This window comes from Hylobates moloch, unplaced genomic scaffold (assembly GCF_009828535.3).
Source record: "Hylobates moloch isolate HMO894 unplaced genomic scaffold, HMol_V3 SCAFFOLD_7, whole genome shotgun sequence".
NCBI lineage: Eukaryota > Metazoa > Chordata > Mammalia > Primates > Hylobatidae > Hylobates > Hylobates moloch.
Window position 1 is genome coordinate 20,360,644 of NW_026652282.1, and position 18,695 is coordinate 20,379,338.

Below are 18,695 nucleotides of genomic sequence, written 5' to 3' on the forward strand. Positions count from 1 at the left end.
CTAATGGGATCACATCAAGTTAAAAAGATTCTGCACAGCAAAAGAAACAATCAACGAAGTGCAAAGACAACCGAAAGAATGGGAGAAAATATTTGAAAACTACTCATCTGACAAGGGATTGATTAATAACCAGAATATACAAGGAGCTCAAATAGCTCTGCAGGAAAAAAATCTAATGATCTGATTTTAAAATGGGCAAAAGATTTTAATAGACATGTCTCAAAAGAAGACACACAAATGGCAATCAGGTATATGAAAAGGTGTTCAACATCACTGGTTATCAGAGAAATGCAAATCAAAACTACAATAACATATCATCTCACTCCAGTTAAAATGCCTTTTATCCAAAAGTCAGGCAATAATGAAGGCTGGCAAGGTTGTGGAGAAAAGGGAAAACTTGTATGCTATTGGTCGGAATGTAAATTAGAGCAACCACTATGGAGAACAGTATGGAGATTCCTCAGAAAACTAAAAATAGGACTACTATATGACCCAACAATCCAAAAGAAAAAAAAATTGGTATATCAAAGAGATATCTGCACGTCCATGTTTACTGCAGCACTATTCACAATAGCAAAGATTTTGAAACATCAACATCTGTGTCCATCGACAGATGACTAGATAAAGAAAATGTGTTACATATGCACAATGGAGTACTATTCTGCTATAAAAAAGAATGAGATCCTGTCATTTGCAACAACATGGATGGAACTGAAGATCATTATGCTAAGTGAAATAAGCCAGGCATGGAAAGACAAGATTTGCATGTTCTCACTTATTTGTGGGAGCTAAAAATTAAAACAATTGAACTCATGGAGATATAGAGTAGAATGATGGTTACCAGAGGCGGGGAAGGGTAGTGGGGGAGGGGGAGGGGGAAGTGGAGATGATTAATGGGTACAAAAACTATAGAAAGAGTGAATAAGGGCTAGTATTTGCTAGCACAACAGGGTAACTATAGTCAATAATTTAACTGTACATTTAAAAATAACTAAAAGAGTGTAATTGGATTGCTTGTAACACAAAGGATAAATGCTTGAGGTGATGGATACCCCATTTACCCTGATGGGATTATTATACATTGTCTGTATCAAAATATCTCATGTATCCCACAAATATATACACCTACTATGTACCCATAAAAATTAAAAATAATAATAAGAAAAGAGAACAAGACATTGCCTCTGCTCCTAAGCAGCTCACTTGTCACTGAGGAGAAATGTTAGGTGGTAGCCTGTGGTAAAAGTTCCTCTGTCAGACCTTTCAAGTGTCAGACTTTAGTCTCCTTTCCCTGTAAGTTAATTTTTGCTAGCCTAGAATAAGTCAGCCTCAGAGAAAGCCTGTTTGCCTCAGCTGTTTACCTTGCTGTTTACCTCACTAATGCAGATTTTCTGTATGGATGCAAATATTCTCCACAAAAGACAGCCTTTCAGAAGTATTCCTGTGGTTTGCAGCCCCTCTGAATAGACATATGGAAATATGCCAAAGAAGGATATTTTGGGGTAAAATATTCTGGTTTCCTTCAATAGCAATAAACGCCTACATTGACAAGAAGAGCGAGCCTGAATAAACAACCTCACATTATGCCCCAAGAAGCTAGAAAAAGAACAAATAAAACCTGAAAAATCTAATAAAAGTTAGTAAATGAAGGGGAAAGGAGCATTAAAATAATAAATCTAAAAATATATTATCTCAAGTAAAGTCATATTGCTAAAGAATGTGTATAATATTCAAGTAAGGCTCGAAGCATGCAAATAATACCATATATTGTCTATAATATATATTACTTGCATATAATAAAAATTTGTAAAAACATGCTCAGAATTGAAACACATCGAATACAGCAGAGGAGGTGTGCAATCAGGTTTTCACTCTTTAAAAACTACATTTGTCTGATATTGAAGTTGGGTGATGAGATATTGAATGCATTGGGTGCACTATTCTCTCCTCTTTGGGTTCTGTTTACAAATTTTGATGATAGAGTTACTATACAGAACAAACAACTATAAAAAAAATCAAAAAAAAACTTTAAGACAACTGGAAAATTTTGATTATAGGCTGGGTATTAGATAACATTAAGAACATTTTACTAATTCTTCAGGTATAATAATAGTGAAACTGCCTTTGCTAAAATTATAGCTGAGGAAATTATGACAGTGAAAGAGATCTGACCTAACCAACTCCATCTTGCTTCCAACCTTGAAGCTGTCTTTTCTCACTCCTAGGCATGGGCCAAGCTAACTTTGGGAGAAATTTAGTTTATAGTTTAAATATTAGTCCTTCCCCACAACTAAACTATTCTTGTAAAACTAATAAAAGGCTACCAAGTGAGGATGGGAGGAGCTTGAATTCTACATAATTACCAGCAATTATTCCAGAGGTCATAAGATTTGCAACTTTCCCAACTACTACTGAAGATAACATCACTATTGTAGAATCTAAGATTGGCCTTTTGAGATGTCTTTTCAAGTTTTTGCATTTCTGACAACCAGATGGCTCCACCTGGACCTGCCAACCAGTCCTGTGGCCCCCACCCAGGAACTGACTCAGCATAAGAGGACAGCTTCAACTCCCTATGGTTTCATCTCCGAGCCAACCAATCAGCACTCCCAACTTACTGGTCCCCTATGCAGCAAATTATTCTTAAAAACTCCGATCCTCAAACTCTCAGGGAGACTGATTTGAGTAATAAGTCTCCAGTCTCCTGGACAGCCAGCTCTGTGTGAATTAAATACTTTCTCTACTGCAATCCCCTGTATTAACAAATTGGCCCTGTCTAGACAGCAGGAAAGGAGAACCCATTGGGTTGTCAGAATAGCACAATGGTCATGTGAATGAAACAAATGATCTCAGTAATTCATACCAAAATATTTACAACTGAACAACATGATGTCTAGGATTTTCTTTAAAAACATTCTAGCAAAATTTTAAGAAGGAGTAGAGGAGGATAGATGAAAATTAGATTGGCAAATGTTGCTAATTGTTAAAACTGAATAAAGGTTACATGAGTATTCATTATAATATACATTTCACTTTGGTATATTTAACTTTGTATACACAATATTATATTATACTACTACAGGGGCTAAGGGAAAACTCCCCCTTTAACCTCTGAAATTTCACTGAAAAATTAACTGACAAAAGGCAGATTAATAGGAGAAATGGCATACAAATGTATTAGCATGCACAGAGGAGAATCGCAGAGTGATTACTCAATATCTCTCATAGGGCCCAGATACTTATATAGCCTTATTTCAGAGGGGAGCAGGGAGATGGGGAATATAGGTAATTCTGTTGAGGGGCAATAAGTGATTGCTAGGGAGAATAAGTGGATCAAGGAACGGAGATTAATTTGTAAGTGTTTCTCTTGGAAAACTGAATGAGCCTGAGAGACAGACATTATTTTGTGAAAGGGTCTGTTCAGTCCTGGTTACATTCTTGGTCTTTTCTACAATAAATAATGAGATAACAGGGAAGGGAAGGAAGAACAATTGTTCTCCTTGGTGGATCCTTCTGGTTTTTATGTAGATAGGGGAAAAGTTTCTTCCAGTGTCTGTTGGTCTCTAAGAGACTTTAATCCAAATTACTCATTTTAGCAGGGAGCCATATTGGGGGATGAAGGTCCCTGCACTCCTTCAGTATATTATATTAAAATGTTATGATTTGAAAATGCTGGAGGTAGGTACACAGATATTCATTATATTTCTTCTTTTTATATGTTAGAAATACTGTTTAATTTTAAAAAGGGAAAAAACTTATTTAAAAAATTGTATACATTCTCCATATAAACCTTACCAGTTTCTCGCAAATATTTCTGTAATACTGCTCTTTAAAATTCAAAAGAGCCTACATGTCCTGCAACGTAGATTTTTTAAAAAGACCTTTATCTCAGAAATGTCATATGTTCTAGAAAAACCCCAAGACCTTAGAATTCATTTTTAAACTAAAATTTCAAAGATGCAGGAGGCTCCTAACCTTGTTTACTCTTTGTATTTCCAAAGATCTGTCATGCCCTTTTAATACAATGCCTTCTTTATCCCCCAAAGAATTCCTGCTGCTTAACATCTCTGTGAAACCCCTATGGTGCTATGAAGTAGGGTAAATAAAATATGCTCCCCTTGGAAGAAAAGTGTGTGTCCATAAGAAGTAATTTACCTCTTGGAGACAAAACACACCCATTTCACTCCCAGAAGAAGATTGTATGCTTTGTCCTGTCAAAATGTACAACTGTGTATGGGGAAGGTGGAGAGGGAGATAAAATTTGAGAAGTTAATGAATCAGGAGGCATTGAATATTAGAAAAAGCACCAGGCCTGGAGCCAGCCCCACCATGTATTAGCTGCATAGTCTTGGACAAGCTGTTTCAGTGTCTCTACATTTCAGAGAAGTTGTAATACGTTTATATCAGTGGTCTTTAATCCTGACTGCACCTTAGAATTCCTGGAGATCTTTTTAAAACTTCTAATGGCTGGGCCCTACCCCATTCAAAAATCTCTGAGACAGATCTGAAGCAAGGACCATCCTTAATGCTCTTCAGGTGATTCTAAGCTGCAGCCAGGGTGGTGACCCAGTGGTTTTGTAACTGTCCAGTGGGTTCATTTTGCCCACTGCCCAAATAGAGCTGATTTATCAAGACAGGGGAATTGCAATAGAGAAAGAATTTAATTCATGCAGAGCTGACTGAATGGGAGACCAGAGTTTTATTATTACTCAAATCAGTTTCCTAATCTCAGATACTAGGGTTTTTCAAGCATAGTTTGACCGGTAGGGGGCAAGGGAGTGGTGAGTTCTGACTGGTTGGGTCAGAGATTATATCACAGGAAGTCCTCTTGCACTGAGTCAGTTCCTGGATTGGGGCCACAGGAACAGTTGGCAGGCCCAGGTGGAGCCATCAGTGGTCAGAAATGCAAAAACACGAAAAGATATCTCAAAAGGCCAGTCTTAGGTTCTACAATAGTGATGTTATCTGCAGGAGTAATTGGGGAATTTGCAAATCTTGTGGCTAATCTGTTAGTCTTACAAAGGCAATCTGGTCCCCAGGCAAGAAGGGAGTTTGTTTTGCGGAAAGGGCTGTTATCATCAAAGTTAAACTATAAACTATAAACTACGTTCCTCTCAAAGTTAGTTTGGCCTATGCCCAGGAATGAACAAGGGCAGCTTGAAGGTTAGAAGCAAGATGGAATTGGTTAGATCAGACCTATGAACTATCATAACTTTCTCACTGTTATAATTTTTGCAAAAGTGGTTTCAATCTAGATCTTGAAGGTCCCCTCCAGCTTATCATTCTACTTGGATACCTGTAGGAAACTGTGATAGCTATAGTTTTTGCCTTCCTAACATGCTTCTTCCATAGCTTCTTCCAGTCATAACCACCTTCTGTTGGAAAACATGTTCTATGTAGTTCTATGGGGTTAATGCCTCCCTCATCTTACATTCAGCACTATTCCAGTTTTATTATACTAACTACAATATCTACTGTAGCAGGACAAGCCACAGACAAAACTCCTCAGATACCGAGTTAAAGAAGGAAGAGGTTTATTTGGCCAGGAGCATCGGCAAGACTCCTGTCTCAAGAGCTGAGCTCCCCGAGTGAGCAATTCCAGTCCCTTTTAAGGGCTCACAACTCTAAGGGGGTCCGTGTGAGAGGGTCGTGATCGATTGAGCAAGCAGGGGGTACGTAACAGGGGCTGCATGCACCAGTGGTCAGAGTGAAACAGAACAGATTGGGAAGTTTCACAATGTCTTTCTACAATCTATAGATAAAATCAGTTGCTAGATCAGGGGTCGAATTTTAGCTACCAGGCTTAGGTCAGGCAGGCCCAGGCCTGGTTTTGGGTCTGGTTCCCAGGCACCAGGCTACCTGCCTTTTAGTTTTGCTTCTCTTTCCTTTTCTGAGTATAAAACAAATATAAAACAATATGAGAGGGTCTGTCTCTCTTCTCTCAATACCATAAAGAACAATCAAGCAATAGTTATAGCTGTACCCAGTAAACACTAAAAATCTTAAGAGTTCACAGCCTGAAGGACCCAAATAAAACATCCTAAAATCACAGTTTTTTGTTTGATTTTTTTTTCTGAATTGGGCAAGAAACATATAAAGATATATTCAGTGATCAAATCCCTAAGATTCTATAAAGCTCTATTTATGACAATTGCCTGTTCCACAAAACCCCTAAACTTTTTTCTGTTTAAGAACATTTACAGAGTGGGCATTCAAACCCAGAAAATCTGAATCCAGAACCTCTACTCTGAACTACAAGCCCATATCATCCCAGAATAGTGGGATATGCTATTTATTTATTCGCCTTGGGATTAATAGAGGGTAAATAACCCTTTAAGAATCATTACTGGTGATATAAAAAATTTAGCTATGCTCCTGAATTTAAAACATTGTATTACATTTTAAATTACTGTATTTAAAAACAAAATGTTACCATCTGGATATTCCTTTAACTTCTACAAGTAGGGAAAACTCGTATTTAAGTTATTTGTCCTCCAGCCACTTTTGTCTTAAAGGTCTAATCTATCTGGGCTGGGTGCGGTGGCTCATGCCTGTAATCCCAGCACTTTGGGAGGCCAAGGTGGGAGGATCAACTGAGGTCGGGAGTTCGAGACCAGCCTGACCAACATGGAGAAACCTCGTCTCTACTAAAAATACAGAATTAGCCAGGCGTGGTGGCGCATGCCTGTAATCCCAGCTACTTGGGAGGCTGAGGCAGGAGAATCGCTTGAACCCAGGGGGTGGAGGTTGCAGTGAGCCGAGATGGTGCCCTTGCACTCCAGCCTGGGCAACAAGAGCGAAACTCTGTCTCAAAAAAAAAAAAAAAAAAGTTCTAATCTATCTGCCATAAATTTACCCTCCAAGTCCAGATAACTTATGACTCAGTTTCTCTCAATCCCTCTGACCACTTGGGTAAACACTTGAGACCAGGAAAGGAAATATACTAGATGCTGTATTTAGCTTCAGAACTATAAATTTCTTGTGGTTATGTGAAGTGATAACATTTGTGGAAGCTGAGAGAAAGATATAATGGAATTCTTTGTATTATTTTTGTAACTTTTGCTAAGTCTGAAATTATTTCAAAATGAAAAAATATTTAATTTAACATCATGTAGTCATTCTAATAAAAACACTTTGAAACAACTGTTTAGGGGGAAATAGCAAAAAAAAATATTTTAAAAAGGCCAGAGCTATATTTTTAATATAAAATTGAAAGTTATATGAAAAGTACATAAAACTGTGTGTAACCAGACTTGTTTTTATTGACTATTCACAACAGAGAAGACGTGAGGGAATGGTTACTTCAGAATTAATCTGTAATAGATCACTCTCTAGACATTTTCTACATTTGTTTCCCCTTCAGTTTCAGTGTCATCTAATCCCTTCACTGTGTATACTAAAGCTTTAGATAAAGAAAGCAAACATTAGAGAAATACTGGATAGACACCCATGATGAAGTTGAGGCAAAAATGTCTCAAGAGGACCAGCAGAAGGAGTGGAAGATAAAGAAGAAAAAAGAAAGTCAGTGCACTTGGTCCCAAAGTTGAGGGAAAAAAAAAAAAAATGTTGCTGCCCTCTATTCCTCCGTCCTTCCTAGCCCCCAATTAACTCATCATTCCTAAAATGCTCTCATAAAATTCTAACCAAATTCAATGTGGCTAATAGTTTTCGTTTCCCCTGTCAACTGCTAGGAAAATGTGGTCCCTCAGTGAAAACATCAACAAATCTCTTAATCTTGTAAAAAGATTAATCTTGTAAAAAGAGTATGTAAAATGTTTCCAGTTTGAGACCTGTCCTCATAAAACACACCTTTTTTAACCTCTTTAGAGAAAGTAAACTCAGTTGGGGGTATAAATAAACAATGGTTTCAACCTTGAAAGAGGGACTATTGCATAAATTAACCTTAAAATTAATTTCAAAATTAAATTAAAAGTATGCTCTTTTCTACATAAATCAAATCAGTACTTTGTTAATCTGTTGCAATTATTACTTTCCTTAGTGAAGAGAAACTAGACATTTCAAACCTGGTCACAGATCCTATTCCTAATTGTCATATCTCCACAAGCAGGAAGAGGCTAATTAAACAAAGTCAAGGAGCACTTTGGAACCCACTCTTCACTTTTCAGTCTTTATCAGTTGAAGATGTCATATTTTGGAAATTTACATTTCCATTATACATTACGTTTAATACTAAGTTCATTTTTGCAAAATGGCCAGTAGATGACAAGCTTTGACATAATTTGCAGATCACTGAAAGGACTTTCCCCCTCATTCCCCTCAGTGGTGTCTTTTGGTATGATTGCGTCTCCATGATGAGGGAAGGGACTCATCTAAGCCAAGACGGGTGGCAGCATTTAATGTATCCATGGTCCCTGCCCAGAAAAGCCATGAACACAAAAATGTCACTCAGACCAGAGGCCTGAAAAGAGTTGGAAAACCTGTAACAGTCTAAGGAACAGACCTAGGAAAATAAAAAGGCTCTTGTCTAGGCCAAAGTAAATACCAAATATACTTTATAGAAAGAGCAATGATCCAGAAATGAAATCTAGGTTCTGGCCTAGGCTCTGCCACTAGTTGGATAAGTTGTATTGAGGAAATTTGGCATTCATTTGTAAAGCGTTTATACATCTTCTTAAGGTCATTTGTGGAGCTTAGGACAACAATCATGAAGTTAGATAAATTTCAAGGTATATATCCAACATTAACATTCAGTGACAGTATGAGACTACATAAACCTTTGAAGCACATTACTAAATAATACCAGACTCTTATTAGAGTAGGTTTGGACCTGAGGTTTGAAAGCCTAAACCAAAGAATTTTCACCAGTGTTGGGACTCAGAAAACAATATCTCAAAATGAAGGTCCCAGAAGCAGTCTCAGAAGTAAAAGCTTTTCTCTGACCTTTTCCTGCCCATCTGTCTCTCAGTCTTATTTGCCTCCACGGCTAGCCATTGAAACTAAAATCTCTCTTACCCAAGGCAAGTTATAGAAATCAGAACCCCTTTTTTCCAAAGCTACTCATAAACCTAAAAATATTACTCTAATTTTTTCCTTTTCCTCTTTATATAAAAACTAGCTATTAACAATTATCTGACCTACCTTAGGAAGGAATGCCTGCTCAGACAGATCAAGAAAAATCAAGACAGACAAACCTTGATGGGTTCCCCCATTCAGTCTTTTATCATTAGATCATACTCTTTCCCTCCAATCATATTTGGACATGGCTGTCCATAGCTTTTTGAACCTAAAAATGGGCAATTTTACCTTTACCTTTGGGTCTTCATTTTGAAGGCTGTCACATATATATGTTAAATAAATTTATATGCATTTTCTCCTATTAATCTGCCTCATGTCAGTGATTTTTCAGTGAACTTTTAGGAGGGCAATGACTTTAGCTCCCACAGTTTTGGTGCTATGTGCAGGGTCACCAAAGCTGCTCTGCTCTTCTGAAAGCCACCGTAAAAAAAAATCCAGAACTTGATCAGCTGGTAATAGGGTAAAAATCTCTTCCCAGTCAGGCTCTCAACCTCTCTCTCTGTGCAATCTGGTTGAACAGATGATATAAATCACTGTTTGTCTCCTGTGAGATTTTAATTAATGGGAAAAAATCATTATGACTAGTCTTGGGGTACCAGTGACTAGTCTCCGGTGTACTTTTTGATACTTTCTGGTTATAAATATTCATATTGTTTAATCCATTTCCTCCCAGAAATAGTCTTTTCCTTTGTCTTTTTCTTTCTGTATTGTTCTGTCATAAAGAGGGGTACCAGATAAAGTTCCTTCTTCTCTAGTTTTATGTCCTTGAGAATTTGACTTGTGATCAAGTGGGAGAACTCTCTTGATCTTCACCATATGGGGCCATGATTTTTGGGTGACATCAGGTGACCAGTCTAAAAATGGCTGGGAACACAAGATTTTTTTTGTTCCAAATGTGCCAAGCCCTCAGGAGGGTTTGTCATACAATGTCCCATCCATAAGGAGCTTTTGTCCTCTCAACCCTTATTGCCTAGTTAATACTAAAAAAGTCTAATCCCAGGAGGGCCTACCCAGTGTCACAGATTAAGGGACCTGTGACAGGCAGTCCCCCCACACAAATCTTTGAGTTATCAGAGGCAAACACCACCCTTAACTGTCTGTGACAAGAGTCTTTTGCTATCTCAGCCTGTTCTGAGAGTACATTATTTTGAGAAAGAACTTTAAAATTATTATGCCTTAAAATGACATCCCAAACTTTACATAAGAGACTTTTAAATAGAGTTGCTATTAAAACAAACTACACCATTAAAAATTCTAGTTGTCAATGGCCAAAAGAGAAATCCTTTAAATTTCACTAAAATTCTTAATTAAAAAAAATTTAGAGATCGCTCATTCTAAACAATTACCTTGTATTTACGACAAGGTCAGTTTTTTAAAAAGCTACATAATAGTGTCATGACTAGGCTTAAAAATTCTCTTAACTAAATTAAAAAAAACCAAAAAGCTAACCTAAAACAAAGTTAAAAATTCTTTATGAAAAATCCCCCGAAGGAATAACAACAGAAGCCATGCTGCCTTGTGCTCTAATAGACAAACTTCCACACTTTTACTGCCATCGCCTGGGTTTCATTCCTGGTCAAAAAATGCGACTCATTTAATATTTGTGTGACTTTTAACGTTTTGGGGGTGCCCATTTGTTATTAGTCATTTTCCTTTGTACAGATAGCTTTTGATTTCCTGTCTTCCTCTTTTTTTTTTTTTGAGACGGAGTCTCGCTCTTTCCCCCAGGCCAGAGTGCAGTGGTGCTATCTCGGCTCGTTGGAAGCTCCGCCTCCCGGGTACACGCCATTCTCCTGCCTCAGCCTCCCGAGTAGTTGGGACTACAGACGCCCGCCACCGCACCAAGCTAATTTTTATTTTATTTTAGTTTTTTTGTATTTTTAGTGGATGGGGTTTCACCGTGTTAGCCAGGATGGTATCGATCTCCTGACCTCGTGATCCGCCCACCTCGGCCTCCCAAAGTGCTGGGATTACAGGCGTGAGCCACCGCACCCGTCCCTGTCTTCCTCTTTTTGAGAAGACATGTGGACTTTTGGGCCTTTATGTATACACGGTGAGTGATAAAACTGAGACCCTAAAAAATATGGCCAAACAAAAATGTGGATTATATATACTTAATTTGTTATTAAGAAAACTTTTCTTTTTTATTTTTCTTTTTTCTTTTTTTTTTGGAGACAGAGTCTCGTTCTGTCACCCAGGCTGGAATGCAGTGGCATGATCTCGGCTCACTGCAACCTCTGCCTCCTGGGTTCAAGCGATTCTTCTGCCTCAGCCTCCCAGTAACTGGGATTACAGGGGCCCACCACCATGCCCAGCTAATTTTTTTGAATTTTTAGTAGAGATGGGATTTCACCATGTTGGCCAGGATGGTCCCCCTGACCTCAAATGATTCACCCACCTCAGCCTCCCAAAGTGCTGGGATTACAGGCGTAATCCCAGCCACCGCACCTGGCCAACTTTTCTTTCTTTAAGCCGTCTTTGGAATGGTTCTAGATCTTATGAGGACTGCTTTGTACCTTTTATAGATGCCTCATGCATCCTTGGTTAAGTCATAAGGTTAACCAAGTCTTAACTTTAAAAGGTACCTTTAGTCTAAACAACAAAAAAAAAATCTTCATGTTTGTTGATGTATAGAACTACTCAAAAAGTTCACTAAAACATCTGATATAAACTACAAACCAGAAAAATCATCAGATTGTCACTATCTGCTCTCACTTCATCTAAAGATGCTTCCAGCCCAACATCTAAAAATCTTCTCAACTGGCTGCCCTCTGGACTCAAAAACTGAGTTTACAGTTTATTCTAACCATTAATCTTTATTTTTATTTTGTTTCCATGGAAATGCCTCTTATCTGATTGTCAAATAATATAGAAGCCGGACTTTGGCGAAAGTCCATCTATAACATCTCTGCCTAAAATGAGATACAAGTATTAATATTAACTGTTTAACTGAACTGGCCTATTATCAGGACTTAGAGACTTACTCAAATGGCTTAAAAGACAACCCACCAACCCAACTTCTGATTGAGAAACTTCTTGAGGAAGTTTCATACTGGGGAATGTTGAGCCTCAGAAAACAATACCCAAAAATGAAGGCCTCAGAATCAGTCTCAGAAGCAAAAATTTTTCTCTGACCTTTCCCTGCCCTCCTATCTCTCAATCACATTCTCTCCCAGGGCTAGCCATAGAAACTAAAATCTCTCTTTCCCAAGGCAAGTCATAGAAACCAGAACTCCTCCCTAAAGCTAGTTATAAAACCTAAAAAATATTTCTCTAAGTTCTCCTCCACCTTTATATATAAAAACTTGCTATAAAAAATTATCAGATCTATTGGGTCCTGCCCCACACCCAGCAGGAAGGAATGGATGCTCAGAGAGGCCAAGAAAAATCTAGACAGACAGGCCTTGATGGGTTTCCCCACTCAGTGTATTAGCATTAGATCATACCCCTTTCCTCCAATCATATTTCTACATGGCTGTCCGTATTTTGTTGAACCCAAACATAAAAACAGACAATTTCCCCTGTATCTTTGGGTCTTCGTTCTGAAGGCTCCTGTGTATACTCGTTAAATAAATTTATATGCCTTTTCTCCTATGAACCAATTGCCTCATGTAACTGATTCTTTAGCAAGCCTTAAGAGGGCCAAGAGTTCCTCTTGACTCCTACACCAGGAACATGAGAACATGAGAGAAAAGGAAAAACATAGTTTTTAAAAAGATGCAGGGAATCTGAAAACAGTATCAATAAACATGGGTGACCTCACAACTCTACCAAGAAACAGCCCTACTTAACATGTTAGAAGTATTCTGCCTCTCCCTTAGAGCACATAGGTCTTTCATTATTGTTTATCTTAATTGTGTTGAGGAGTTTTGGTTTGTTTTGAGACAAGGTCTCATTCTGTCGCCCAGGCTGGAGTGCAGTGACACAATCTCAGCTCACCACAGCCTTGACCTCCTTACCTCCTGGGCTCAAGCAATCCTCCCACCTCAGCCTTCAGAGTAGCTAGCACTACAGATGTGCACCACCACACCTGGTTAATTTTTGTATTTTTTGTAGAGCCAGGGTTTTGCCATGTTGCCCAGGCTGGCCTCAAACTCCTGGGCTCAAGCGATCCTCCTGCCTCAGCCTCCCAAAGTGCTGGGATTACAGGCATGAGCCACCATGCATGGCGGAGGAGTTTTCTTAAGGTTACAGGACCTTGAGCACTTCTGAAATTTAAAAGCTATAAAAACAATGAGAAATGACCGTATTTATTTTATTCTGTATCACCAGCCTAGTTCTTCACCATTTTGGGTTTTATAGTCAGTTAGCAACAGCCTATTGACTATGAATTTGGTATAGAGCATTGTACTAGGGAATAAGAATGTACAAAACAATTAAAAAAGATAGACCCTGCCCTCAGAGAGCTCATAATTGCATTGGAAACACAGACATGCAGTCAGTAATATGATTTGCAAATACATGTATGATTTTCAAATATATATTAACATATTCACAAATATGCATGTATGCATATATGTGTATGTATTCACAAAATGCTCACTTGAATAACTAAATGAAAATGACAAGATTAAGTGTCAGTAAGGATTTACAGCAATTACAATTATAAAATGTTGGTGGGAATGTAAATTTGTATAATCACTTTGGAAAACTGTTTCTCAGTATCCACTAAAACTGAATGAACATATATATACCCTATAGCCCAGGAATTCCTCTTCTAGGTATGTACTCAACAGTAATGTACATAGATGTTCTTCAAAAGATATTTACAAGAATATTAACAGCAGCATTATTCACAAGAGTCAAAAACTGGAAACAACGCAAATGGCCCTCTACAATAAAGTGAAAAAGTTATTGTGGTATATTCATTTAATGAAAAGGTATACAATTATGCAAATGAAAAAACTACAAATACAGATAATAACCTAATAATTTCTCAAACAAGGCTGAGTTTCAGTAGAGTTAAGATGGTATTAGGTGAACGTTGACAGAAAGAAATGATAAACAAGAGAGTAAAGACCATATGATTCCATTTATATCAAGTATAAAACCAGGCAAAACTAATCTATGATATTGGATGTCAGGTGAGTGATTACCCTCAAGGGAGTAGTGACTGGAAGGGAGCACAAGGGGAGTTTCTTGCATGCTGGAAATGGTCTGTTTCTTAATCTGGGTACCGGTTACATGGATGTGTCCACTTTGTGAAAATTAATTGAGCTGTACACTTATAATATGTGCCCTCTTCCATATGCATATTATACTTCAATAAAATTTACATGAAAATATACATCTTTATATACCCCCAAATACAAATACATTCAGGATAAATGAACAGCCCACCATAAATACCAAGGAACCCTATAAGTAGGAATAAAAGTCCTATGTGTAGAAATATGTAGGAATCAGAATCAAATGGGGCGTAACTAAGTAGATATCTCAGGGTGAGGTTGTAGTCAGGTTTTGAAGAAAGAGCTTACAAATTGGAGGGAGGAGTGGTGAGGAGTTTAGGACAGTTAAAAAGATGTTTTCAAATGAGATAACACGTATAGAAGCGCTAGTCATGATATGGCTTGAGTTGTGACTTTTTTTTATAACTTGGAGAACTATAAACTACAAAACTAATATGGGCTTTTGACTTTCTGTTCTTCTTATTCTGGATTCCTATGTTACAGCGTAGTATTGTGTCACACCACGACCCCCTCCCCAAGGGCTAGTACCAAGTCTTACTCATCTTTATGTTATTACCATTTGAAACAAAAGCTATGAAACCTCAGATAAAAAATGCTTACAGTTTTTGTTAACTAATAATGAATAAGTAACTGGCAAATTAATCAAATAGGTATATGGAAACTGTCTCGTACTGGTTTTTTGTCTTGTGTACTGTTTAAGTTAAAATAATAGAGTTGGGGATGTCAGAAATTTTCTGAAGCCGACCACAGTCCCCAGCTGTGGCTTAGTAACCAAGGAAAACCAAGGATTTCTCCTTCTGATGCAGCAATCCGCACAATGCCAGGTGAGTCAGTGACCGGTAGAGCAGGCGGTGACACATTCTAATCATAGCCCGGCTCTAGGCAAGCAGCAGCTGCTAAGAGTTCCTGCTGGCCTGAGTAAGTTTTCCAGGCCCAGCCAGCCAAGAGCAGCCCTAGTTAAAACCTGCCAGCAGTTTTCCCATCTGTCTGCCTCATGCTACTTGTGACACTTCACACATCTCACCCCAAAGTGCACTGGGACTCTTGCTCCCCGTCTCTACTAAAAATACAAAAATTAGCCGGGCATGGTGGTGCACATCTGTAATCCCGGCTACTTGGGAGGCTGAGGCACGAAAATCTCTCGAACTCAGGAGGCAGAGGTTGCAGAGAGCTGATATGGTGCCACTGCACTCTAGCCTGGGCAACAGAGCAAGACCCCGTTTCAAGAAAAAAAAACAAAACAACAATAGGCAGACGTGGCTTAGCACACAGTACTACGGCCATCTTCCCCAAAGCTTTGACTACAGTAACCAATGTGAGGCTTAGCTCTGCAAGGAGACCCAAATCACAGCCACTTCATGCTGATCATCAGTTCTTTGCTACCTCCACAGTAGTTCTAGGGATCATGCCAGCCCTGGAGGTGGGGAGTCCTGGGGGGAGGGAAAAAGGGTGCAGGCTACAGTGAGTCAGGATTCTAAGGGAAAACACTGAGTGAGGAAGCTGTGAGGGCCTTCTTAATGACTGGCTTCCTGAGCTGCAGCTGGAAATCAGAGCCCTCTGGTTATGGACATTGAATTTTTCATATCCCAGAGAACGGTTGTTATATGTTTTTTTTTTTTCTCTCTGAGAGGCCAACACAAACATTTCAGGGACTCAGAAGAGTACATTGTGTCCTCCCTAATTCTCAGTGACTCCTGCTAGTTTTCCTTGAGATGTAATGGAAAGAATCCTGGGCACATTATCAGGCTGGGTTCAAACTCTATTTCAGCTGCGCTTCTCCATTCTAGCTGTGCCACTCCAGGCAAATTAGTTAGTTCCTCCGCTGATAAAATAGTGTCATCACAAAGCTCAATGATAAATACTAAGTTGGTCTCCACCGTATGTCAGGCACTGCTCTAGCTGCTCATTCTGGATTTGCCGCAGCCCTGTTGGGTAGAAGCTAATATTACTACGCTTTATACTGAAGAAAACCAAAATATTTCACTCTAAAATATATTTCCTTGACATACTTCAATATGGCTATTCAGAACGGCTGGAAATACAAGAATAGATAAAAAGCTTTCTTTTGTGGGGAAGATACGTATCTGTAGAGAAAATCTGCATGGATGCAGCCAGGCTGTCTCTGAGGCCCACCCTTGTTCAGAAGATGAACCGAGAGTCTGACACCTTTCAAGGCCTGAAAGAAACATTCATAGCTCTCTGAGGACTGCTACCAGTGAGGTTTCTCCTACATAACAAAACTCCCTTTGTTAGCTAAGCCTCCTCTTCTCCCCCTCCCAGAACCTGTCTTGCCACTGTAACCTGATTTCCACCATTACTTATTTTGGCCATGCTCTGAGATCACAATCTTTCTGTAGCCTCAAGATGATATATAAGCTTCTGTACCCCATTAGAGGGTTGGAGTAATCATTCTGTGATTTTCCCTCAATGCACATGAATACATTTCTATGCCTTTTCTCTTATTAATCTGCCTTTTGTCAGCTGATTTTTCAGCAAACCCTCACGGGGCCAAGGGACAGTTTTCGCCTGGCTCCTACGACACGGATAAAGAAATGAGGCACAGAGAGGGCATGCAACATTCCCAGGGTCACATAGCTATTAGCGAGTGTGAAGTTTGAACTCAGGCAAACTGGCTCCAAGCCTGACCTTTTAACCACCATCTCCCAGAAGGTCAAAGTGCCTGGGAAACATGGAGATGGAACTTAACACTTTATTTATTTTACTTTTTGAAAGGTAATGTGGTGCAATGAAAAGAACTTGGGTTTTAGAGTCAGACTAACTAAATCCTATTTAATTGCTGTGTGATCTTGGGCAAATTACATCATGTCTCTGAGTCTCAGTGTCCTAAAAATGAAGTTGCAATCATAATCCATACATCAGAGGGCTGCTGGGATATGTGCACTTATAGCACCAAACCTGGCACTTGATGGGCACTCAAGTAAACATTAATTTTAATCCTCTTCCTAGGCAGGCATATGTAGAGCACTGAAATACTCTTCTATGAGTATCCTAACATGTTAAGCCTTTCTTCCTTCTAATAACAAACAGGACAAATAAAAGCCATCCGCTCATAGTGATAGAGACAGGAGACAGCCAAGAGTCCCTGGTGAAACCCCACCTTCAAGCCTAAAACAGCCTGAAGGCTGAAAAACCGGACTGCTGGTCCCGGATGAAGCCTGCCCTTTCCCAACTGATTCCTTCTGAATAATGCACACCTGCTCACTGGGAAGATTGGGTGGAGTCTCAGCAAGTTCGTGCCATTTTCGGGAGGAAGGAGCCTGGCCTCTCCTGTTCCTGGGTGGTGACCTGGGATTCGATCTGTGAGGCGGGAAACCTGCTAGCAGGACTCTCGCTTTGCTGAGAGTTATTTTTCCTTCTTCCTTTTTGCCCAATAAATTCCGTTTTCCTCACCCTTCTATGTGTCTGCGAGCCTAATCTTTCCTGGTCATGTGACAAGAGCCCGTTGTTAGCTGAACTAAGGAGAAAGTTCTGCAACAATAGTACCTCAGGGTCTCCCTGAAACTTTCCTGGGACTGTTTTCTCATGGAAGGAAAATAGGAAATAGGAAAGATGTTTAAGGAAGCACCCATCCCTGTAATAAATGATACCAAATAAGACACAATGGGCAGCTGGAGTGATAGTCATCTTGTTAATGTAATCAACTAGTATTCTGCCAAATTCCTCTTTATTTCTTTTTTCAGGTCAGACGGGTAATGTGCCAACGTCTAACAAGGTTCGAGGGTGGCACATCTCACACATGCATGTGAACACCCTATCGTCATTCTCATGAACTATAAAGGGATCTCCAAATTCCTCTTTAGTTAACTAAACCTACTGCAAAGTTGATTTAACCTCTGAGAAACTGAAATGCTGCCTTATGATACAGCATTGTTTAAAATTGCCTCTCAAATCTCAAATGCTTTAGGACAAATCCACCTCTTTCTTTCATCTTAGGGTAATAAAATCATTATTCAAACCCTGCAAAAGCATGAATCTCATTTCCTTGCCCCCATCTCTACTGAGATATTTTACCAATTAACATTTACTATACAGAGTGGGTCTGTTTTAACACTGCACTCCAGAAAGCCTTTGACTAAACTATTTTCTTGAGATCACAGTACCATGTCATAAAGACAATAACTCCCAAGATCTTTTTTCATAACCTCTATTAGAATGTAAATCACAATAGCAAATATGCACTGACACAAGTACCCTGTAGGTTAAGTTGCTTACACCTGACTAGGAATTGCCACAAAACCCTGATCAAATTTGTCAGGTTTGACGTAGGATTCTAAGACTTAATAGGCAATATTTTCTGTATCTCCCCAGAACTCCCAAAGCTGTATCTGAGACAATGATAAAAATCCATGAAATTAGTTTCATCCTCAAAATCAAAGCAGCTGCATTAATAATTAACTTAATACATTTCAAAGCCATCTCAATTGTGCCTACAAATCTAGCACAGATTCA

The 18,695-nt window shown here is 39.0% G+C and overlaps 1 non-coding gene across 1 annotated transcript; it reads right to left on the reverse strand.

Moving 5' to 3' along the window:
• Positions 1-17,925: 17,925 nt before the first annotated feature.
• Positions 17,926-18,028, reverse strand: LOC116812378 (small nucleolar RNA U13). Its single transcript, XR_004370679.1, has one exon. It is a non-coding gene; the product is annotated as a small nucleolar RNA U13 (small nucleolar RNA).
• Between the last annotated feature and the right edge of the window lie 667 nt (positions 18,029-18,695).